Source organism: Jaculus jaculus, chromosome 11 (genome assembly GCF_020740685.1).
Source record: "Jaculus jaculus isolate mJacJac1 chromosome 11, mJacJac1.mat.Y.cur, whole genome shotgun sequence".
In the NCBI taxonomy this organism is placed as follows: domain Eukaryota; kingdom Metazoa; phylum Chordata; class Mammalia; order Rodentia; family Dipodidae; genus Jaculus; species Jaculus jaculus.
This window is the reverse complement of record NC_059112.1, coordinates 96,865,835-96,890,789: the sequence shown is the minus strand read 5'-3', so window position 1 is coordinate 96,890,789 and position 24,955 is coordinate 96,865,835. Positions and strand designations below refer to the sequence as shown.

Sequence of the window (24,955 nt, the reverse complement as noted above, 5' to 3'; positions counted from 1 at the left end):
ATTCCTCCAGACCCCTAGAATCAAGGTTTCTGTTTTGACCTGCGCATGCACCTTGAATTCGGAGGAAGGCTGGCCCAGTAAGCCTTACTGCTGGCCACTGGGAAGAATGGACTTAATGGGAGATGTCAGGGGGTGGAGAGATTCACAAGACCAGGAAAAGGACCACTGGGAGGATGCGGGCCTGGCCATGCTGACTGCCATGCGCTGGCGTCCCCCTGCTGGTGTGTACGGACAGTGGGGTTCTCCCCACAACTTACACAGATGCAATATGGCTAGCTTTATGGCTAGCTTGTTGACTCCAGGCCCAGAGCCAGGCCGCCCACAACTGCACATGTTCTGCCATTTCATCTCTCCTTCTGCGCACTGGTTCTGCATGTAGAAGGAGATCTTTCCTCCCCCTGACCAGTCCAGACCCTCCCTGTACTTAGCCCCTTACCTGTGCTGAGTAATTTGGCTGTTTCTGGCTGGAAGGTGGGCGGGGGCGGGGGGGAGGAGTGAGCCTAGGCACCATCCAGCAGATGGCTGAACACTATTTATGATTTGAATAAAACCAATGGCCACTGTGGCTGTCCTTATTTTAGGAAAAATAATATATTACTCCGAAGTCACATCAGCGACTATAGATCTTTTGTTTTAGGGAGTTTGGCCAACTGAAAAAGCTGAAATACTATTTTATCAAATGACTGTTATAATCTCTCTGAGCTTCAACAGTAGTTAAGAAATCATCCTTCCAGCTGGGAAGATAGCTCAGCAGTTAAAGGTGCTGGCTTTGAAAGCCTGTCAACCCAGGATCCACTCCAAAGCCACCCTCATAGGCTGGAGGCTAAGAAGGGTGCGAGTGTCTGGTGTTCATTTGCAGTGGCTGGAGGCCCTGGTGTGCCCCCCCACATACACACACACATGCAAATAAATAAATTTATGCAAAGAATTCATTCTTTTTTTCTTTTTTATATTTAATTTAATTTATTTGTTTGAGAGAGAAGCAGAGCCAGGAGAGGGAGAATGGGCACACCAGGGCCTCCAGTCACTGCAAACGAACTCCAGACGCATGTGCCACCTTGTGCATCTGGCTTATGTGGGTCCTGGGGAATCAAACCAAGGTCCGTTGCCTTTGCAGGCAAGCACCTTAACCGCTAAGCCATCTCTCCAGCCCGAGAATGAATTCTTAATGCCAAATGGCCTTGGGCATGGCCTCTTATTTTTATCTCATGGTACCAGTGATGTTTTACTACCATGTCCATTGGATGCCATCACATATTTCTTTTCACTAGTTAGGATGCTAACTCTGATAATCCAAAAGGGAGATGAAAATGTGTTCCCATCAGGGGTATTTCAGTCACCTTGGGGACAGTATTTGCCAAGTCATTCTGATATTCCCAGGATTCATTCATAATTAATATTTATTACTAACATTTACTGAAGTTCCTTCCATAAAAATCTTCACAACCATTGTGTGGCCCACACATTTCCTAGGAACACGAGACTGGCTGCATTATCTTTCCCATTTGTGTGTCCTCCACTGGGGACTTGAGAGCAGGCTCTCTGCATCCCACTGACCAGCTCCTAACAGGAGAAGTTCATTCACAGAATGGGCTTGGCAGGGAGGGACAATGTAGCTTCCACCTCAGGCATCTTGTGCTTGTGGATAGAATGGGGTATACGGCGCTGAGCATCAGACTCTCCTACAGCCGTTCTCATGTGGAATACCGAGGGATGCTGCAGAGGAAGGGAAGGGATCCAAACAGAAAGATACCACTGCCGCACGCCGGGAGGTAGAGGGCAGGTTCGGGGACATTGCAGAAGGGTCGATGGCCAGCGTTTCTGGCAAGTCCCAGCACTGCAGTACTCAGCTCTTCCATCAATCCACTGGAGCACAGGAAACCCATCTTGACCACTCTGCACCTCGTTTTCTACATCTGTGCTACGGAGCTGGTGTAATGAAAACTGGAAAATGCATTGAAGACACTTGCTTACAACCTCAGACACATTAACTAGCCAGGCCAGGGCCGGGGGAGGGGGGTCTTTTCAAAGCTATAATTACTTCTCCACCTACCCGCTCAGTGTTGGAAGGGGAAAGACAAGAGTGGCAAGCAGATGCCTGCTGGCTTTGTAAAAGATTGGGTGCCTTGGGCCGGGCGTGGTGGCGCACGTCTTTAATCCCAGCACTCGGGAGGCAGAGGTAGGAGGATCGCTGTGAGTTCAAGGCCACCCTGAGACTCCATAGTGAATTTCATGTCAGCCTGGGCTAAAGTGAAACCCTACCTTGAAAAACCAAAAAAAAGAAAAAAAGATTGGGTGCCGGACAGGCAGGGGGAGAAGCCGGGAGGCTGGTGAGGCTCTTGCCCATCCCTTGGTGGGGGGGGGTGCGGCTTAGGAAAACCCCAAAGATGAGGTGCCAGAACAGAAGTGGATCAGTAGATGCCAGCTCCCTGAGCTCCTGCAGGATGAGGAGAAGCTGATTTGCTCAGATGCTGGGGAGCAGAGGCCATTCACACAGGCCCAGCTGTGGCAGAAGTATTGTCCTTCTGCATTCCTTGGGGGTCTTACAACACAAGGTTCAACCAAACTCAGGCTGCAAGTGAGACAGCACTAGGATTGGTGAAGAATCACGTTGTTGGCTGAGAAATAAACGTGTGCCTGGTGCACATACTGATTACGAGCCGTATGTCCTAAACGTGGGCCAGGAAAAGGTCTCGGTGGATCTGAGAAAATAAAGCAGGTATGAAGATCAATACCATGACCAATGGATAACCAACAGGGAGGGGCAGGCCGTGGCTTTCCAGCTAGCCTTGTGAATTGGGTCTCTGCTGTGACATACGCCCATCATCCCAGAAAAACATCTGGGTCTCCTGGTTTTCCGAGTCTGGAAGTTGAACTTCCTTGTGTGGGTGGCTTCTGTGGTGCCCTCACTGGATTTGGGAGCTATGACTGCTGCCATATAACCCTCCCCCGGGGAACCTCCAATGTTATCTTACACCGATGCCCTGTATTGTTTGCAGGGAAAATCCTGGAGGGCCCCTCTTGGGAGGATTGAGGATGCGGCAGTGGAGGCTTACTGGTATTCTTTTCATTAAGGCGCTCATTCCACAGGCTCCATCCCCGTCCCCAGGATGGGATCAGGTACTTACCTGGGATACAGTGTGTGCCTCACAGTCCCTGGGCACTGGAAAAGGCATTGCCACTGATTACATCTAGGCTCCTGATTTCAAAGACTCAGAGTCTCAATGGAGTTCTCGTAGGCTGACAAAAGGTAGAAGGCCAAGGGGGAGGGATTCCTGTGGAGTTTTATGGTCTCAACACTATAGACTTGCTGACTTTACTCTTCAGGGGTACCCAAGATTGAGTTTATCTTGCCCGTGTTAGGGACATGGAAACAGCCTTACTTTGGCTATGTAAATTGGCTTAGTGACTCAAGGATAACAGCCAGATTTACTTAGTTCTAAAACCCCTATTCTTTTTTTTTTTTTTTTTTTTGAGACAGTCTCTGGCCATATTGCCAAGGAGGGCATCAACTTGGGGGTCCTCCTGCTCAGACTCTATGGCAAGGTTTTTGATATTCATACTGCATCACAGTGCCCCCCCCCCCAATCAGGGGAGGTGTCTAAGGCTCTGCGAACTATCATGTCTCGGTGGGTGCTGTGCTATGGTGCTTCTCAGCTCCGGAAACTTTGAGTCTAGCCAGGTAGTAGGCCTAATTGCATTTTGCAAAAGAGATATACACCTAAATCTTAATCTCTGATACCTACGAAGGTATCCTTATTTGGAAATAGGGTCTTTACATGTATAAAGTAAGCTAGCAATCTCATTGTGAGATTATTCTCCATCTAGGGTAGACCCTAAACCCAATCACTGGTTTATAAAAAGAAAGGAGAGAGGCTTCAGACAGGGGGTTGTGGAGACAGAGGAGGGGGGATGATAGTCATGAACTCCAGTGAAGAGTCTAGCCCAATTCCATCACCCACCAGGTTATGCTGGCACTGGGTCAGCTTGATGGCACCAAGGTCTTTCCCGATCAGTAGGAACTCACCCCCATGCAAGTCATTATGGTGGGTCTTGAGGGGACATTCCCCCCAATCACTGGAGGGTTGCGCCATTGGAAGTCCCTGCCCCCACCTTCCTGACCAAGGACCTCCTTCCAAGCGTGAATCCGCGTCTATGTGTTCAGGAGGGACTGGATGGCTGAACTCAGTGTCCACACACACAGTTGAATATTGCTACGCGTCCTAACCCACAGACTGTGCTGGATGCACACAGCAGGCTCACCTGTGCACGGGACTCCAGCCCTGCACAGACTGCCCAGCGCTGTGGCCTTCCCCACCCTGTGGACTGAAACCAAGCAGTATCAGGAGAGTTGAGGACTGCTCTTCCTCCTCCTTCCTCCCTCCAGCTCTGTCTTGATGTCATTTAAATTATGACTCTTATATGGAAGTGCAGTAGCACAGCACTGGAAACTTGATTTGCTTCTGGAAACAACAATAAAACTTTTTAAATATTTTTATTTATTTATTTATTTGAGAGCGACAGACACAGAGAGAAAGACAGAGGGAGAGAGAGAGAATGGGCGCGCCAGGGCTTCCAGCCTCTGCAAAAGAACTCCAGACGCGTGCGCCCCCTTGTGCATCTGGCTAACGTGGGTCCTGAGGAATCTAGCCTCGAACCGGGGTCCTTAGACTTCACAGGCAAGCGCTTAACTGCTAAGCCATCTCTCCAGGCCAACAACAAAACTTTGAAAAGGACCCCTAGGACTTGCCAGCTAGATAGTCTAGCTGATTTGGTGAGCTCTAGGTTCAGCATGTGACCTTGTCTCAAGAAATAAGGTGGCAATGGGTATGGTGGTGCACAGCTTTAACCCCAGCGTGCAGAAGTAGGAGGATCCCTGTGAGGTCGCGGCCAGGATGGGGCTACAGAGTGAATTCCAGGTCAGACTGGGCTAGAGAGTAAGACCCTGTGTCACAAACAGCAACAAGAGGAGGAGAGCCAGTTGAAGAAAATCCTCGATGTCAACCTCTGGCCTCTACATGCACCCACTCTGGACACACACATATGCATGGAAAAAGAAAAATAAAAGCAACCTCTGAAAGACCAAAGCTCAGAAAACTGAATCTTGTGGCAAATCCTGAACTGAACTTATGAGGCCTTGGGAAACTTTACCTCACCTGGTGAGACTGTCCTGCAGCGGGAAGACAGGGGCCATCACCTCAGAGTCCAGAGAGCCCTGTGTGCTATCTATGACATGCCATGAGCACTGTATCCCTTCTGAAACTTGGAGCATTCTGGAAACACATCTGGTGGAGCAATGTCAGGCTGACGATGACTGGGCTCTCTGGCTTCCTGGAGGTAGGTCAGCTGGCAGTAACGATGGCCAGGCTGGGTCTAGCTACTTGGCCCAAAAGAGGAAAGATTGTTTTATTCACAAGGGCTGTGAGGCGTCTCAGGTCTTAAAGTTGCTTTTCCACTGGGACAAACAAGTCTTATCCTTCTGTTTTCAAACGGGGAAGGTGAGGCTTCTGGGAACTCCACGTCAAAGGCAAATCACAGGTTGGTCAGATTTAGCTGCTGAGCAAGAGAAGGGAATACTAAGGCCCTTCCCTTCCAGGTACCTGCATGGGGAAGCAGGTGCTCTAGGCAAAGGCTGCTGATCTGGAGACGCACTAGACTCCCCTGCGGTGATAGGGTAGAGGGGAGGGCTGTGCAGTTTGAACAAAGCCTGTTTTGGGATGGAGAGATAGCTTAGTGGTTAAGGTGTTTGCCTGTGAAGCCAAAGGACCCAGGTTCAGTTCCCCAGGACCCACGTAAGCCAGATGCACAAGGGGCACACGCATCTGGAGTTTGTTTGCAGTGGCTGGAGGCCCCGGCGTGCCCATTCTGTCTCTGTCTGCTTCTCTTCTCGTCTCTTCTCTTCTCTTGTCTCTCTCTCTCCTTGCAAATAAATAAATAAAAATTAACAAAAGACTCTACCTCAACAAAACAAACAGAAAGAGAGAAAGATAAGAAAGAAACAAACAAAGAAAGAAAAAAAAACAAAGAAGGAAAAAAGAGCCCATCTTTAGTAATGACTTTGAGATGGCCTTCTCGCCCCTGAGAGTTGTTTGGCATTGGCTCCATTCATTAGTTCACTCACTCTCTCATTCGCTCTGCTTCTCCCAGGCCCACAGACCTAGCTCTTCTGTACGTTCGGAGCTTTGTCCATGCTGGTCAGAGAGGCTCTTCCTGCTTATCCCGTAAAGCCTAAGATCGAGCAGCGCCTCCTCTGCCCCTCCTCTGCCATGCGGTTCTGGGCCTCCCTTTCTGGCTCTCTGTCGTTGCACTCCAGTTCTAGCACCTTCTCACTTCCCAGTTGCTGTAGCCCTCGATCCCGTGAACCCTTCAAGGAGCGAACCACTGAGTCTTATGACTGTCTTTGTACGACCATGATCTAGTCAGGGCCCATAGAGAACTTGCACAATAGATGCTGAGTTCTCTTGTTTGTTTGGATTTTGAGGTCTTTGTGTGATTTTTTTTTTTTTCAGTGCTAAGTGACTAAGTGAAAATTGTCTTGTTCTCTTTCTCACAAGGTACAGCTTTTAAGCGTGGCTCTCTAAATACACATGGATGTAAGTGGGAGAGGCAAGAGAGCTGAGAGGCCCAGCTCCCGGGACTCTGAAGCTCAGCCGGGGGGCTGTGTAGACAGGTTTCGTGAGTAGGTTGGCATGCTCAGCCAAGACGCCCTCGCTCTTTGTCAGGCTTGGTGTGGCCAGCCCTGGCTCTTCCTGAGGGTCCGTGAGCTCCTCAGGGCGCAGATGACGCAGTGAGGGAGGGTCGGGGAGTAGTGCCCTCCAGACCCTGACTGGCACCTGGCAGGGCGGAGCTGGAATGTTCCAGTCCCTTTTGTCAAGAAGCTTCCTGCAGGGAAGCTGGAGGTGCGGGTATGCCTGAGCCCATGGCACGGCATGGCCTCCCCTGCCTGGGTCACCTCCTCTCACCAAACCAAACCCGTGGCTCAGGGTCTGCTTTGGGGAGTCCTTGTATCTCAGCTTTCTCGCATGTAAAATGTACCCTGGAGGAGTATGTTTTGTTATTTCAGGGTATAAAGGAACGTGCGTAGAGTCCAATGCGGAGCCAGGCTCTCAGCCAGCTCCGAGCAAGAAGTAAGCCTCCAGTGCTGGAGCCTGCCACTCAGCTCACACGCTGGGCTTCCCGGACACAGCAGGGCCTAAGTGCTACCTTGCGTAGTTTGCCATAGTGAGGTGCCTAAGTTCTGGCTGAAAGCACATGAGTACCTACACAAGACCATCATAAGAGGAGGAAAAGATCATGACATCAAAATAAAAGAGAGACTGATTGAGATGGGGAGGGGATATGATGGAGAATGGAATTTCAAAGGGGAAAGTTGGGTGGAGAGGAAGGGGATTACCATGGGATACTTTTTATAGTCATGGAAAATGTTAATAAAAATTGAGAAAAAAATAAAAATAATAAATAAAAGTACAAAAAATAAAAAATAAAAGCACATGAGCAGAGGTATTGAGTGCAGCTCATAGGTGATACATGTCAAGGTATGGGAAGTGCTCCGTATTCCTTGTCCTTTCTGGCCGGTTGGAACCTGGGTGCTGGTGGGAAAGGGTGCAGCCATTCTCCACAGTGACGTAGAAGAGCCATGTTGAACATGATGGAGCAAAAGAGTTGAAGATCTCCGTGTGTCTGAGCAACCCTGCCCGTCCTGGGACCTACCCAGAATGCAACATAGCTTATGCAAAACAACACTTGAGGATGTGGATCACTATACTCAAAACCAAACCTGGATCTTAGTTTCTAGGGACTCCAAGCCTAAAGGTGACTTTCGGAGAAAACTCGGAAGCACCACCCAACCCAGCCGACTACAGCTCCTACGTGTGGCTCATCTTTCTCCCTGGTCTCTCTCTCTATGCAAATGGATCAGAATGGGGTGACACACTATCTGGAAGAAAAATAAGACATAGAGAACTATGAAAACAGGATATCTTTACTACTCACTAATGGGGAAAATGTAGGCAGGAAAAGAGCCCTGGATCAAAACTGTCCAGAAGTCCTTTCTTCTAGAAAGGTTCTCTGTCACCCTTTCACTCACATGTGAAGTTCAGCAGTGAGGGGGAAGATCTGCAGTTGCTCCCTGTGGCCTCCCTGGCACAGGAGGCGGGCAATGTGGTACATCAGTGCCCATGCCATAACATTTTGCAATTTTGTACAAAAGTCATACAATGTTGTCATAGTTTCTCCATGAGTGAAACAGATTTGGGAGGTTAGGTCTGTTTCACCAGGGAAGTGACCCAACCTTGCTTTGTTCATGCCTAACTACAGTTCTTTTGTTCAGGAATGAATCGCCATGCTTAGCATGAGGCCAAATATTTGTACTCCGTTGGTTTTTCTGAGGGCCTGAAGTCTAAGCGAGAAGGCAGTGAGAACAGGAGGAGCGATGATTCTCTGGCCTGTGCCCATTCTCCAGGACCAGGTTTCTAAATCAGTTGCTCTGCATAGCCCATTGCTGTGGAGGGCTGCTGTGGCGATTACTTTTTTGTCACTGGAACAAAACTCCAGGCCAAAAGCAGCTGATGGAAGAAAAGGAGATTTTGTTTTTCTTATTTTATTTTCTTTGGCTTACAGTTTTTTGTTGTTGTTGTTCATTTTTTATTTATTTATTTGAGAGTGATAGAGAAAGAGGCAGATAGAGAGAGAGAGAGAGAGAGAATGGGCACGCCAGGGCCTCCAGCCTCTGCAAACGAACTCCAGACGCGTGCGCCCCCTTGTGCATCTGGCTAACGTGGGACTGGGGAACCGAGCCTCGAACCGGGGTCCTCAGGCTTCACAGGCAAGCATTTAACCACTATTGGCTTACAGTTTTGAAAGCAGGTTGCCTCGGGGTAAGGAAAGCATGGCAAGAACAGGTAACTGGGGCATTACATCTCCACACGAAGTAGGGAGGAAACAGCAAGCTGTAACCATCTGGCAGCACTGGACTAACACCAGTGCCCGCTCCCAGCCACACACCTCCTCCAGCAAGGCCCCACCCCCCACAGGTTCCACCAGCTGGGGTCTAACTATGAGGCTGAATCACAAACACCTGAGGCTGTGGGACATTGTACACTCTAACTACCACAGTTATCTTACACATTGAAAGGTATTCGTCAACATCCTTCTCTTCCCTAAGTGCCCACCCACCTCCTCTCTGGTTGGGAAACCCCAAATTGACGCTCATGTTTCCAGTGGGGCTGTGTGCAAATCAGCCCTGGTTAGGGGGTGCTGCCCTAGGGAGAGAAGCTACGCAAGCAACATCTGAGGACCAGTGTTTGACAGGGTTTTTGAACTTCATCCTAAAAAAATCATAAAACAACAGCCCAGCTGACAGAAAGTCCAGGAGATGGGACATTTTCTGCTCTTGAACAGAACACCCCCAATGCAAAATATAAAAGATAAAGGGCTTCAACCAAAAGCAACAGACATTCTGAACAAGGAGAGAAACAGAGGCATAGGAAAACGATATGATAGTCACCCATTTTGCTGAAGAAGAGAAGAGAATGAAGCAAGTGGAAGATGCTGCAGGGCCCCCCCTCAGCCGTTAACACACGTTCTGGAAGAGATGGATAGTCCTCCCTGTGTTAAGGGGTGAACAGCTCTCCCGCTGGCAAAGCATCTGCCCCATCAGCCGATGCCCTTGGCATATTTCATGCAAGTCTGTCTTCCTGTGGACTGTCCTTTCCTTCCCACCCTGGGGCTCAGCACAGCCTTCTAATCTATACAAGACTGGTCCCTATGAGAAATGAGACCTCCAACTGACCCCACTCTCCTGGTGAGACATCCAAACCCTGGAGTTTGTTTGCAGAAATTGCTGTCTGAGAGCTTTTTTTTTTTTTTTTTTGCTGAGGACAAGGAGAATTTTGGCACCAGATAGAATCCTGGATTACTGACTTGATTAATATTTTATGTATGTGTTAGTCACTTACATTTACAGAGACATGAGTCATGAAAAATTAAAGGTTTAATTGCTTTTTGAGTTTGGTATTTATTTATTTACTTAGGGTCAGAATTTTCAAAAAATATTTTTTATTTTCATTTGTTTATTTGAGGGAGGGAAAGAGGCAGAGGGAGAGAGAGGGAAAGAGAGAGAGGAATGGGCACACCAGGTCTTCCACCCACTGCAAACGAACTCCAGATGCATGCGCCACCTTATGCATCTGGCTTACGTGGGTAGTGGGGAATCAAACCAAACAAGGTCCTTTAGCTTTGCAGGCAAGAGCCTTGACCACTGAGCCATCTCTCCTGCCTCCAGAATTTGTTCCAGCTGATCTATTTTTTTTTTAATTTTTGTTTGTTTGTTTATTTATTTGAGAGAGACAGACAGAGAGAGAATGGGCGCACCAGGGCCTCTGGCCACTGCAAACGAACTCCAGATGCGTGCGCCCCCTTGTGCATCTGGCTTACGTGGGTCCTGGGGAATCGAGCCTCAAACGGGGGTCCTTAGGCTTCACAGGCAAGCGCTTAACCGCTAAGCCATCTCTCCAGCCCCAGCTGATCTATTTTTCAAAGACTTGGGACCAAAGCTACTCAAAAGAATTGGGGAATGAGTATATACAGCTTGAGTTTAGATTGGTATGTGACAAGACTATGAGGGATATGAGATAATGAACTTAGTTCTCCGTTCAGGGCAAGTTCTGGAATGAGCGCATAACCCAGCGCATCACTCTTCTCCATCTGCAAAGGTAACTGAATCTACAAGTGTAGAATTTCATGAATGAGGACACCCCAGCCGTATTGATTATGGAAAATAGAGCACCCAGCCTGCCGCCTTCCACCCCGCCCCTGGCGGAGGAAGTGAGATCAGAGGCCCCATGTGAGCGGATTGCAACACGTGCAGCTGCCTAGAGAGGGGGAGCCGGTGTCAGAGCCGCCGCTGGGCAGGAGCAGCGGCTGCCGCCCAGGACGGGGCCCATAAGGAGGAGGAGGCGAGAAGATGGCAGAGGACCCCTGCGCTGCCCATAGGAACGTGGAGATCTGGAAGATCAAGAAGCTCATTAAGAGCTTGGAGGCAGCCCCCGGCAATGGCACGAGCATGATATCATTGATCATTCCTCCCAAAGACCAGATTTCACGAGTGGCAAAAAATGTTAGCAGATGAATTTGGAACTGCATCTAACAGTAAGTCACGAGTAAAACCGCCTTTCAGTTCTGGGAGCCATTACATCTGTACAGCAGAGACTCAAGCTTTATAACAAAGTACCTCCAAATGGTCTGGTTGTTTACTGTGGAACAATTGCAACAGAAGAAGGAAAGGAAAAGAAAGTCAACATTGACTTTGAACCTTTCAAACAAATTAATACATTCTTATATTTGTGTGACAAAAAATTCCATACAGAGGCTCTTATAAGCACTACTTTCAGATGACAGCGAGTTTGGCTTTACTGTAATAGATGGCAGTGGTGCGCTTTTTGGCTCACTACAAGGAAACACAAGAGAAGTACTGCACAAATTCACTGTGGATCTTCCAAAGAAACATAGCGGAGGAGGTCGGTCAGCCTTGCGTTTTGCCCGTTTAAGAATGGAAAAGCGACATTAACTATGTTCGGAAAGTAGCAGAGACTGCTGTGCAGCTGTTTATTTCTGGGGATAAAGTGAATGTGGCTGGTCTCGTTTTAGCTGGTTCGGCTGACTTTAAAACTGAATTAAGTCAATCTGATATGTTTGATCAGAGGTTGCAATCAAAAGTTTTAAAATTAGTTGATATTTCCTATGGTGGTGAAAATGGATTCAACCAAGCTATTGAGTTATCTACTGAAGTCCTCTCCAATGTGAAGTTCATTCAAGAGAAGAAATTAATAGGGTGATACTTTGATGAAGTTAGCCAGGACACAGGCAAGTACTGCTTTGGAGTTGAAGATACACTAAAGGCTTTGGAAATGGGAGCTGTAGAAATTCTAATAGTCTATGAAAATCTGGATATAATGAGATATGTTCTTCATTGCCAAGGCACAGAAGAGGACAAAATTCTCTATTTAACTCCAGATCAAGAGAAGGATAAATCTCACTTCACAGACAAAGAGACTGGACAGGAACATGAGCTGATTGAGAGCATGCCCCTCTTGGAATGGTTTGCTAACAACTATAAAAAATTTGGAGCTACATTAGAAATTGTCATAGATAAGTCACAAGAAGGATCCCAACTTGTGAAAGGATTTGGTGGACTTGGAGGTATCTTGTGGTACCAAGTAGATTTCCAGGGAATGGAACACCAAGGAGGAGATGATGAATTTTTTGACCTTGATGGCTACTAGGTAGTCAACATGGGTCCAGCAAATCGTGCCTCACCCTCCAGCACCCAACCCAAGGAGCATACCCGTGGTGGAATCCAAACAGATCCCTGCCGTACAATTGGAACATTTCTGGAACTCAATCCATGAGCACTGGATACTGAAAGGAAAAGCGAAACAAAACCAGACCCAACCCACACTTCGGTTTGTCATGGTGTCAGCTCAGCAGCCTTCAGCTAAGTTCCCGAATGCCACTTTGGACTAATTTAGAAAGAAAGAGTCCCAGTTTTTACTTTTACTTGATGGCAAAATTGGTTGCTCTTGTATTTCATGGCAAATGATTTTTTATCTATTTTTTAAAATTTTATTTATTTATTTATTTGAGAGCGACAGACACAGAGAGAAAGACAGAGGGAGAGAGAGAGAATGGGCGCGCCAGGGCCTCCAGCCTCTGCAAACGAACTCCAGACGCGTGCGCCCCCTTGTGCATCTGGCTAACGTGGGTCCTGGGGAACCGAGCCTCGAAGCGGGGTCCTTAGGCTTCACAGGCAAGCGCTTAACTGCTAAGCCATCTCTCCAGCCCGACAAATGATTTTTTTTAACCTTCATACCAGAAGCAAAAATACTTTAACTGCTGTAAACCTTCAAAAGTTAATAGAAGTGAGATCATACTGGTTTGTTTCTTATTTTTGACTGGGGGAAAATATTAAAGTGCTGCATTTTGTAGTGACCCATTTACATGGCGTTCTCAGCTTAGACTGCTTAAGAAGAAATACATGGGGTGAAATGTTGGAACCATTTCTCTCTTGGTCTCTGCTTAATGTTGAAAGGGTGAGCTAATAAGAGGCACTTTTAATGTCACTCCTTCATACTTCCCCCACCTCCCACACTGTCAGTTTCAGAGATGCAGCTCGCATTGCAAAGTTAAATTGACTGACGAAGCATTGGGGCCAGTATATTGTTTACCTCCATCTACTTGGCAGGCACATTTGTGTCCAGCATTTGGGAACCCTTTGTATCACCTTATCTTTGATAAGGGTCCCTATAATCTCAGCCTACTAAAAACCAGTTTGGGTTGGATATGATGGGGCTTCTGTGCTCTTGCTGGGATTGGGAGAAATAAAACATGCAATTTAAATGGAAGCAAAAAATTTAAAGATTATTTTATTTTGCTTGGGTCTATTCTCAGTAAAGGGCGGTGGTCATATTTCCTTGTGTTGGCTGGCATGAAATTATGTGAATGTTTTGATTTTTGATTTTTTTTTTAATGAACTGCAAGATTTTTCACAGGAACGACAGACATGTATGACCGTGCATGTAATTATAAGCCCCTAGTGGGGTTGGAGCATCCGTTCCAAATGTAGGACTTAAAAGCACCTCTCAGATAAGAAATTATGGGAGGGCGGGCAGGGATGGGATGGGATGGGACATAGTTTCTGGCAACATAGACTAAACCATGTTGGATCCAAAAGTTGCCCAGAAAACCTGAAGCTTATGCTTCACAGCTGGGCTGTAAGTTGGACTTGAACCTAACTGAAGTGCAAGGTCATGGTGTGTTCAAGGTGGTGGCAGGGAACAAAGTGTATAGGATGTGCCCAGTGGTAGCAACAGAAAAGAAAAAGTATACCGAATGGATGTTGAAGGACCAAAGGGTTTAAAAGTCAATTGGTATCACCTTCACACTGACTTAGGGTAGTGGGGTGCGTTTTCAAATTGGGTACTGTTAACACTTTAGTGCCTGACTGCTGTTCCTCACTGACTTGACTCAGTCACTTGTGGCTTTATTGGTCTGAACCAGCTCCTTGTTCCCAGGTTACAGACCTGCTTATCGTTCCAATAATCCTGTTTCACTTGAATGGATTATGTCTTAAATGTAAAGCTTCTCACTCTGTACTCTGAGGTCCAAATGACTGTCATGTAACCTGATGTCTCAACCCCCAATGAGAAGAGTCAATTCTGTGGTGTTCAACAGCATGGGCGACGTCACTGGAACAGGCTTTTGCTTTGGGCTCTGCTGTTTGTTTGCAGAACACCCAGGAGCAAGCAAACATGCTCTCTTCCCAGCAGTGCCTTAGGGTTTTGCCATTGTAAATGGGTCTAATGTGATATGACAAGACCAGAGAAATTGGATGTAAATTTACATTTTTGAATATGCTTGTTGTTTCCCATGATACCTTTAGGGTATGCAGCTCTTTTTGGAGTTTTTATTTTTACTATTTAAGTTTGGAAATGACGCCAAATTTTTGTATTTCTTTAATCAATGTGTTCTCTTTGGTGATATATATTGCATTATATATTGATGTGTGTATCAATAGATACTGATATGTATGACACACATACAGACACATGAAGGGGGTGAAACCGTAGCCTTTGCATTCTCTATAGCCTCTGCAGAGAGAGCCTGAGTCCCTGTGGTTGATTTGTGGGGTAGTAGGCAGGTTACCTGGCTCCTGAAGGTCACCTGAGGAATGTGCCTGGCATTGGGCTCCCTCCACTCAGTAACTCAGAGCTCAGTATTACTGTTTTTTGGGAAAACCAATAGTTCCCGGTGTCCAGTGCTCCTACTACATACCTGCTCGTCTTTATTCTGGGAGCATGACCTTGCATGTGACTTGGCTTTCTTGGGCCGGTCTTCAGTGTTTTCTCTTATGCTTTCTGGGGGTGACTGTCCTGTGAGGTTGCCCGCTGTGGGGATTTGCGGAGTGGAACCGTGGGTTTCTGTTCTGGAGGATGTTGTAATTACTTTCTCGTTGCTGGCATGAAGCATCCTGACCAGAAACAGCTTGAGGGACGAAAGGGTTTATTTTGACTTACAGACTCGAGGCGAGGCCTCATGGTGGCAGGGGAAAGTGGCATGAGCGCAGGCTGGCACACCTCTGCCACAGCAGGTGGCACATCCTTAGTAGGAGAGTAACCAGGACTGATACTGGCAAGCCAGGGCGAGCAAGCCATCAGGCTCTATCCCAACCAACACACCAGCAAGTCTCCACTTCCAGCCCCGCCACCAGCTAGGGATCAAGCATTCAGAACACATGAGTTTACGGGGCACACCTAATGCAAACCACCACAGAGGACATGAGACATGGCCAGGGGGAGATGGGATGCTGCTGTGCAGGAAAAAAAGTTTTCACCTCAGAGTTGTAGGAAGGATCAGAGATTAGCCAGTCCAGAAGGGGAAGACAGAGATGAGCAAGGCTGAGGATGTGTGTTTGTATGGGTGGCAGACAGGTATAAAAAGAGTAACCCGGGCTGGAGAGATGGCTTAGCAGTTAAGCACTTGCCTGTGAAGCCTAAGGACCCTAGTTCAAAGCTCGATTCCCCAGGACCCACGTTAGCCAGATGCACAAGGGTTTGTACACATCTGGAGTACATTTGCAGTGGCTGGAAGCCCTGATGCACCCATTCTCTCTCTCTCTCTCTCTCTTTGTCTGTCGCTCTCAAATAAATAAAAATAAACAACAAAAATATTTTTAAAAAAGAAGAGTGATCCTCCATCCTGAATATTAGAACAACCTTCCCAAAGAACTCTCTCAACCACAAACCTAATTGGCAATTAGACAAAAGTGTAGCATTTTCTAGAGCCTAATTGATTTATAACTATGATTTAAAATAGTTTTGCCAGGCGTGGTGGCGCACACCTTTAATCCCGGCACTTTTGAGGCAGAGGTAGGAGGATCGCCGAGAGTTCGAGGCCACCCTGAGACTACATAGTGAATTCCAGGTCAACCTGGACCAGAATGAGACCCTACCTCAAAAAAATAAAAAAAAATAAAAAAGTTTAGATGAAAATACTATGACACTCTAACTTAAACCATGTTGCCATGGAAAATACTTATTTGAAAAGTAAACAATTCAGGCTGGAGAGATGGCCTAGTGGTTAAGTCACTTGCCTGCGAAGCCCAAAAATTCATGTTTGAATCTCCAAGTCCCAGTTGTAGCCAGATGCAGTGATGCAAGTGTGCAATGTTGCACAGGCACACAAGGAGGCACACACATCTGGAGTTCGTTCTCAGTAGCTAAAAGGCTATTGTGTGCCCATTCTCTCTCTCCCTCTCTCTCTGTCTCTCTCTCTCTCTCTCTCTCTCTCTGTGACTCAAAAAATAAAATAATAACAAAAAAGGAAACAATTCCTTTCATCTCTGAGTGGAGCAAAACTTTGTAAAACCAAATTTATAGCAATATAAATTTACCTTAACTATGTATTATGCAAGTTTGTCATGACACCATTAGTTAGATACCATGAAAGTTTCTGAAAGGAAAGTACAGACAAGGGAAATGTCAACTAAGTTTTTTCTGTGTGTGTGTGTGGTTTTTTTTTTTTAAAGGAAAGGGCTTATTTTGGATTACTGTTTTGAGGGAAAGCATTACAGAGCAGCTCAAATGTCACACCTTGTCACATCATCTGCAGGGAAGCAGCGGGAGTGAGCTGAGCTGGCCCTGGCAAGTGGCTCCAGGTTATAAGACCCCCGTGCCCACTCCCACTGACACAACTCCTCCAGCAAGATTCCACTTCCCAAACTGCCACCAGCTGGGGACCATGTATGGACAATATATTCCAAACACATGAGCCTATGGGTAACATGTCATTCAAACCACCACACCAAATATAATTCAAGTTTGTTTCTACAAATTTTACATTAAGTTTATTCGATCTTAGCATGTGAAATGTAAACTTCCATCTTTTAGGCAATGTCTTTACAATCTGCCCGTGGCTACCACAAAGTGGTTGTGAACCAAATGCTTTATCTCAAGGACTAATTTGATTTTATGACCCATAGTATTTTTATAAAATGCTTTCATTAAACTGTTTTTCTATGACATTAATCTTCAGATTGTATACAAATCAAAAGTACAGACCATATATATTTATTTTGCCATGTCATTCTTAAGAAATGCTATTATTTTCCATAATGGTTTCTTGAATAAATTTTCATAATATAATACAAATTTTACATCATAGTTTTTTACTAAGGTAAAAGTACACACATCTACAACCCGGCCATTTTACTTCTTGATTCATTCAAATAATTTAATCAGCTGAATTATTTGAGATATGTAAAGGGAGCTGGTCCTTTCAACCCATTTTGGGTAGGAACTTCCTGGAATTGTAAAAAAGGAACTTGGCAAAGCAATTCATTAAATGAAGAAAACAAGTATGTATAAAACACATTTTAGAGTTTTGAAAAACTGTGTTTTCTCATTATTATGCATGCGGGAATCTACAGCATCTCTTATTCTGACAAACAGAAGTGCTTTCTGATATAGGGCAGTGGGCTCTAGTTACTAGCTACTCTGTCTTCTTTCTTTAAAAATAAATTATTTATTTGCAAGGAGAGAGAGAGAGAGAGAGAAAGAATGGGCACACCAGAGCCTCTAGCCACTGCAAACAAACTCCATATGTGTGTGCCTCTTTGTGCATCTGGTTTTACATGGGTACTGGGAATTGAACCCAAGTCATTAGGCTTTGCAGGTAGGAGGAAGGGAGGAGAGGGAGCAGTCAAGAGAGAAAGAGAGACAGAGAGAGAAGCAGATAATGCGTGCCTCCTGATGAAAGAACACGCTATCACCTATAGCCTTGCCAAGGGGATTGGAAATGACACTAATAAAATTCCCTGATTTCAGATGCCAACATTCAGGAAACACTGAGCTCAGAGAACACATTGAACCACTCCATGAATGTACAACCAGCCAAGACCAGACTGTGTAAAATTCTGCCTATGTCATGTACTGCCATATTAGAGGAAAGAGGAGGAACATGGAATCTGAGGAGATGTAGAAGACATTGAAAATGTTTTTAAGTAACAAAATTAAACTGTGGAGAATAAAGCACAATTGGATGGTAAAGCTATCAAAACACACTAAGAAGTAATCATTCTAAAAGTTGCAAGGGTTTTTTTGGTTTTTGTTTTTTTACTATTTATTTACTTGAGAGAAAGAAACAGAGAGAGAAAAAAAAATAAGTACACTAGGGCCTCTAGCCTCTAGTCACACATGCCACCTTGTGCATCTGGCTTATGTGAATATTGGGGGATTGAACCTGGGTCCTTAGGCTTTGAAGGCAAATGCCTTCACCGCTAAGCCACCTTTCCAGACCACAAGAGTTTTATGTGTTCCCTCCTTCACTCAAATATGTAGTGAGCAACCATGATGATGTTGCCCTGAATGAAGCCCAGAGAGCCCAATTTTGAGGAAAGTAGATAGCCGCTGCCTTTATGGTACTTCCTTACAACAGATGAGGCCAACATAAGCTTTCAGATAATATGTAACTCCAGCTATGCTGAGCTCCGAGAGGTGCAGAGGCTGCTCAGTCTGAACAGGTAACTTCCACGGAAAAGTGAAGTTTGGGCTGAGCCATGAGGGGTACGTAGAAGGAGAAGAGGAAGGACTTCTGAGCAGGTGTGAAAGCTCTGAGGTCACAGGGAAAATGACAAAACTGAGAAATCCTGAGAAGTCCAGGATAGCCAGGGCAGCACTTAAGGCTCAAGACTCAAGGAGGAAACACATTGCTTGTGTTGTCCTGGAAGAATCTGTGCCCTCTATTTCCTATTTTCATCTAGCTGTGCATAGGACTGTCCTTGGGACCTTTCACATAATGTCTTGCTCCTGTCCTTCCCCATGATACCACGGCTTGAGGGAGATCCTGAGAACTTACACTTATTCAAATGTGCAACAAGGCCAGGAACCCTCCCGGTGGAGACCTGATGGAAACAGAGGCAAAGATGGCTAAGCAGGATGGTGGCCCTGAGCTTGCGTGCTCACTTGTCATGTGACAGTAAGAAATTCTGCTTTCTGAGCCTGAAGTAGGGTAGCAGCAGATAATCTGGGCAAAGAACCACCTCCAGGCTTGGGACCTTGGTACATATGCTAGCAACTATAATTAAATCCAAGCGTCTGATTTCTAAGAGGGCTATTTTTAGAAGAAAGGATTATTTTTATCTCTCTGAAAAAAAAAATGATGAATTTGGGACACCCTGCGTTGTATCCTCAGAACCCCAGCTTATTCCTGTCCTCTCCCTACCCTGCATGCCCCCCACGAGGAACAGGAGACTTAGGGTGAAAACTGTTTGAAATCGCACACACACACACACACACCAGCAATTGCTCTGTTCCCAGCTGCCCCTATGGGTGAAGAATCTTTGCCTAAAAATAGACAGTGGGGAGAGCTGAGTCAAGATAGAATTTCACCTCTTGTTTTTAAGGCTGCCAGTCTGGCACCCAGTACTGGGCTATAAATTATCTTCTTGAAAATCTTCAATGACGAGAGGAAGGGCTCTAGGGTATGAATTCTTGGCACTAAAACAGTTATATGGCAAAATCTCCAGATCTGAAAAATTGAGCAAGAGACTTATTTTATACCACAGCTATTTATTCTTACAAAATCAGCATAAACTCTTGGGCTGTTTCAGCTTGAAGGAAAACTGCAAAAGCACATTCAGTTGCAGCAAGGAATGGGAACTTAGGGTATGCTTCTAGACATGGCCCACTTTATTTTCTGTATGATGGCTTGTGCCTTCATTCATCTGTTTGTTTCTATGGTTTTTGTTTATTTGTTTTTTATAAATATGTTATTTTTATTTATTTATTTGGCAGACAAAGAGGGAGAGAGAGAGTGACAGAATGGGCATGCCAGGGCCTCCAGCCACTGCACACGAACTCCAGATGCATGCACTACCTTGTGCATCTGACTAATGTGGGTCCTGGGGAATCGAACCTAGGTCCTTTAGTTTTGCAGGCAAATGCCTTAACCGCTAAGCCATCCTTCCAGCCCTTGTTTTGTTTTTTGAGACAGAGACTCGCTATGTAGCTCAGGCTAGCCTCAAACTCTTCATCCTTTTGCTTCAGCTTCTCAAATGCCAGGATTATAGATACACAGGGGCATCCCTGGCTTAGTGCTTTCCTTTTATTTTTTTAAGAAAGAACTCCTTACATTTTTTAAAATTTATTTTATTTATTTGACAGAAAGAGGAAGACAGAGGAAAAAAACGGGCGTGCCACGGCCTCCAGCCACTGCAGATGAACTCCAGATGCATGCGCCACCTTGTGCATCTGGCTAACGTGAGTCCTGGGGAATAATAGAACCTGGGACCTTTGGCTTTGCAGGCAAACACCTTAACTGCTAAGCCATCCCTCCAGCCTTAGTGCTTTCCTTCTTAAACAGGGTATAAAGTTAAGCGGGGTCAGGAAGATGTGAGTGGCTGGAAATGGGGCTGAGAAGGCTGAAGTGGAAAGATCAGTGTCTGAATGCCTGCTCCAGGATTCTCCCTTGCCTCTCTAGGCTCTTCTGTGACAGGCCCTCTCTTTCAGGGGAGCTTTGCCTTGAACTATGGGCCCAGGACCCCTTGTTTATTTCCCGAAATACAACTAGCACAAGAAAAGTAGAGGCAGATTTGCAGCGTGGGACAAGAAAACTGAAGTGTTTCGCTCTCCGACCCGCCCACCAGCCCTGGAGACCGTGGGCTGTGCCCAGCCTCAAGGGTACTGTGTTACCAGTCTCTCCGCTTGGTTCTATCCTATTACCATGTTGCCTTGGTCTGTCGCTCTCTGAAACACATTCTGGTCTTTTCTCAGTCAGGGCTAAAGCTCCCCTCCAGACTCTCCCACTTATCCCAATGAAGTACCTACCATTTACACCACACACCAGAGAGAGTATTGTATTATAAACAATATGCAGGCATACTTGGGTATCCACGGGGGAATGGGCACAGAAGCTTCCAAAGATACCAAAGCCTGCCAATGAATGCTTATATTCTGAATCCCCCTGCCTCCACCTCCTCAGCCATTTCCTACTGGCGTGCACCAACACAACTGGGTATGTATGAATTCTTTATGTAACATGGTATGGTATTTGTATGCAACCTATATGCATCTTCCCAAGCAGTTTAACTAATCTCTAGCTTAGTTACAACACCTAACGGAATGGAAACCCTGCATAAATACTTGTTATTCTGTATTGTGTAGGATAATAACAAAACATCTGTACGTTTTCAGAACTGATGGAACTTTTGTTTTTACATGTTGGTAGAATCCACTGAGGCAGAGCTCACATATTCCACTGTAACTTATGTCTCAGTTACAAGTGCCGATAGAGAGATGGCTTCCTGTGTTCATGGGTTCTCCAAGAGCAAAAGACAGATAAATTCTTGCCTCTACCCTAGAAGCATATCTCCCTACCCCCAATAGTAATGTTGGTGTTTTCTGGGTCCAGCCTGCGGCAGAAGTTACTGCTATTGAAACAATGGCAGCTTGCCCCCCAGCACTGCATCTCTGGGCTGCTGTCTCGCTGTCATGCCTGCCCTTTGGAACACATTCATGGATTTCTACTGCATCGGGATCTACAGGGTTCGGTCCGATTGTGCAAAGGCTCATGTCTCCTTCCCCGGTAACCTCTGCCTCCATCCTGTGCCCTAGGGCTCAAGCACGGGCATTTGCCTCAGTGGTCCCATTTGAGACTCAACTGGAAATGGATTGCCACTAAACAGTACCATCCAGAGATCATTAGTAATGGTCACTAGACATTGTCATCTTTCGTCAGCTGCCCCAGAGGAGTGTGGGAGACTGGGTAACAATCAAAGGAGAAGGTTAGCGACGCCTCTGCACTCTGACTTTTCTCACCTACAATTCAAGTGCATTGTTTATGTGACCTGTGAAACCTCATTTGTAATGCACAAGTCAAACATGACTAGAAAAGAAATAGTCAAGAAAAGACCTCATAGACACTTACATATTAAATAAATACTATCTTACAAAGACAGACATATGTCACCAGGCAACAGCAAATGAAAAGCATTATAATACCTTTGTTTTTGTTTTGTTGTTCACTGCCTTATAAGAACCCGATTTCAACTCTTACCAAAGTGTCATCACTACATTTGAATGTCACATTAATTCTTATAACCAATACCATGATGGTTAAGCCCTGTTGTCAACTTGAACAGATTACAGTCAAATAAGACACAGTCCTGTTGGAGGGGACTGTGAAAGTGCTTCCAGGAAGGGTTCACCGGGCCACAAAGCCCTTTCTCCAGAATTGGAGGCCCTGACAAGGGTATATCTAAGCAAGCCCCAGAGGACCACGGGGCCTTTCACCTGCTGCCGGGGCTACTTGCTGGTGCATGCTTTTTGCCTGGAGGCACTTGCTGTGGGCTCAAGTGTGCATCTGTGTATCCTACCCTGTGCTGGCTATCCTTTGTGGACGTTGAAACCCATTGTCGTGGGAATTTTTATTAGCTCCGGATGGGTTTATCTCAGGCACTAAAGTGCTGGTCACTCAGTGGTCACTACAACTCCCTAAGTCAATGGCTCTCAAGTTCATTGTCTTGAGACCTCAAAGAATGATGAGTGCAGACTTGGCAGAAGAGCAAATTAAGCATGGGTTTATTTTATTTTTTGAGAGAAAGACAGAGAGAGAGAGAGAGAATGGGCAAACCAGGGCCTTTCAGCTGTGGTCAACAAACTCCAGGCACGTGTACCCCTTGTGCTCATGTGCAACATTGCACACTTATGTCACCTTGTGTCTGGCTACTTGGGACCTGGAGATTCAAACATGTGTTCTTGGGCTTCACAGGCAAGTGCCTTAACCACTAAGCATCTCTCCAGCCCAAGCAAGGGTTGATCAGAAAAGAAAATGAAAGCAAAGAAGAAGATCTCCTTGGCCGGGAGAGGCCCTGAGTGAGTGGCCTAATGAGGAGCTTGGATCCAGGTTTTTGTTATACCCTTGGGAATGTAAATGAGGCATTAAGCTGGAGTGGGTTGGGTTTGGCTACATTGAATGTATGTGGGGGCTCCTGATAGGCTGATTATTTTATGCCCCTGGGGGTATATATTAGGCATCAAGTAGAGCTGGGTCAGATTAATTTGAACATATGTAAGGGGCTCCTGCTAGACTGCCGAGTTACACAAAGGATGGGTTACTTTGTACGTGGGGACCAGCTGGGCCCCTGGTGAGTCAAGGCATTTGACCGTTTGTTGAGTCAGCATGCAACAAGGGCTTTTTGAATTTCAGCATCCAGACTCTACTTCTGGACTTATTAGAAAATCTCTGTGCTTTTCAGGCCACAGGGGTATTTTTCTTATTGTTTTGGGACCTATAACCCTGGCCAGCTTCCCACCAGGCCTTCAGCGCCGTATTGGGACTGCTGAGCAGCTACCAGGTTTTCCAACTCTCCAGCCCACTACCTCAAGCAACTCCAGGATTCGCTGACTCTTGCCTGCACATAGCTATTATTCAATGGCCCACCTCATATCCAGTAAGCTAATAGAATAAACCCCCTTTACAATGTACACTCACTCTATCAGTTCTGTTTCTCTAGAGAACACTGACTAATACAAATACTTTATAGGATATAAAGATGTTTAGCACTCCTAGACTCTCTAAACTTTGTATCTGGTAGCTGTGCTTCCCAGTGTGGGAACCACTTCCTCGTCATCAGCCAACCGTCTCTCTCTGTTAGCCTGCAAGGCGCTACAGGCTCACTCCATGGGAGGGAATTCATACCTGGTACAGAAAACTTAAGTCAAAAGCTTATGGCTTAGAAGGCCACAGGCCCTGGCAGGGAAGCTACTACTGTTTGCTGTGGTATTTTGTTTCAGGTGTCCCCATAAACTTAAGTTTCTGAATGCTAGGTTCCCAGCTGATGGCAACTTGGAAATAAAAACCTCCTAGAGGCGGTGTATTATTGGGGGGGGGGCCTTATGGGTGTTATAGCCAGCTTTTTCTTGACAGTGTTTGGCACACTCTGCTGTTGCTGTTGTTAATCTGATGTTGGCCAGGAGGTGATATCCACCCTCTGCTTATACCATCATTTTCCCCTGCCATCACAGAGCTTCCCCTTGAGTCTATAAGCCAAAATAAACCCTTTTTTCCCACAAGCTGCTCTTGGTTGGGTGTTTTCTGCCAGCAATATGTACCTGACTGCAACATTTGGCTAAATGGATATATTACATCCGTTAAATTGACTTCTACATATTAACATTTAAGCCCACAGATTAGGGCTACTGCCAGCTTTGGTCAGAGAAGCTTCTCTTTGTAGATGGCAATGACCACTGAGGAGACTCAGAACTCAACAAAGTGCCAAGAATAAGTCACCGTTCAGTGCTCATCACTAAATGATGAGACACTTGTATTACCCACTCCAAGGTAAGGGAACATTGCAGAAGAGAGGGTGGGAGAAATCATGAGAGCCAGAGGATGGGCGCAGCACTGTGGAGTGCTGTCTTCTGCACGTGAAGTGGCTATCATTACCTGCACAACGCCGGGCCCATCATCGTGTTGTCATGGATGATGGGAGAGGGCAAAAATTAAAAAAAAAAGATATTCATATAGAAGTAGCTCTAGTTGGAAGAAGGAACTCAGTGCAACGGGGATGGAGGAGACAAAAGAAGGTAATGGAGCCAGGCATGGTGGTGCATTACTTTAATCCCAGCAGAGGTAGGAGGATCACCGTGAGCTCGAGGCCAGCCTTAGACTACATAGTGAATTCCAGGTCAGTATGGGCTAGAGCAAGACCCTGCCTCAAAGAACAAAAGACAAAGAGAGAGAGAGAGAGAGAGAGAGAGAAGGTAATGGAAGGGGATTGTGATCAAAATACATTATGATCTTGTATAAAAGTTTTCAATAAAAGTCGGGTGTGGTGGCACATGCTTTTAATCCCAGCACTTGGAAGGCAGAGGTAGGAGGATTGCCATGAGTTCAAGGCCAT

At 46.0% G+C, this 24,955-nt stretch overlaps 1 pseudogene; it reads left to right on the top strand.

Moving 5' to 3' along the window:
• The first annotated feature begins 10,963 nt into the window (after nt 1-10,963).
• LOC101605190 lies at nt 10,964-12,281 on the top strand (annotated as a pseudogene).
• Nucleotides 12,282-24,955: the final 12,674 nt, after the last annotated feature.